The following is a 390-nucleotide window of genomic DNA, read 5'->3' as shown; positions in this document are numbered from 1 at the left end:
AACCGGATCTTGAGCACCACGCGACGTCCATGTTGATTGCAGACCTCCCTCACGTCCTCAATAGGGTAAGGCGTACCCTCCATCAACTCTCTTAGAGGAGTCCAGGGTTTCGGGGCGTACCTATTGATGACAGTGAGGAAGTGCTCCTTGGGGAGAATTTCATCCTCCTCCTGCTGTAACAGCGTCATTATGGAGCTGTCCTCCTCATCCTCTTCCACCGCACGTTTCTGTTGAAAAATATTTCATTAGACTCTTATTTGTTTCAGGTTATAAAATCATACAAGAGAGAGATCTTGCGCTCAACAGATTCACTACTCAAAACTGTGACTAATAACTTGCAAATTCTCTGACATGAGAGAGTGATCTTCGCTCAACAGATTCACTACTCAA

This window comes from Nilaparvata lugens, chromosome 5 (assembly GCF_014356525.2).
Source record: "Nilaparvata lugens isolate BPH chromosome 5, ASM1435652v1, whole genome shotgun sequence".
Lineage (NCBI taxonomy): Eukaryota > Metazoa > Arthropoda > Insecta > Hemiptera > Delphacidae > Nilaparvata > Nilaparvata lugens.
Note: the sequence above shows the minus strand (reverse complement) of the source record.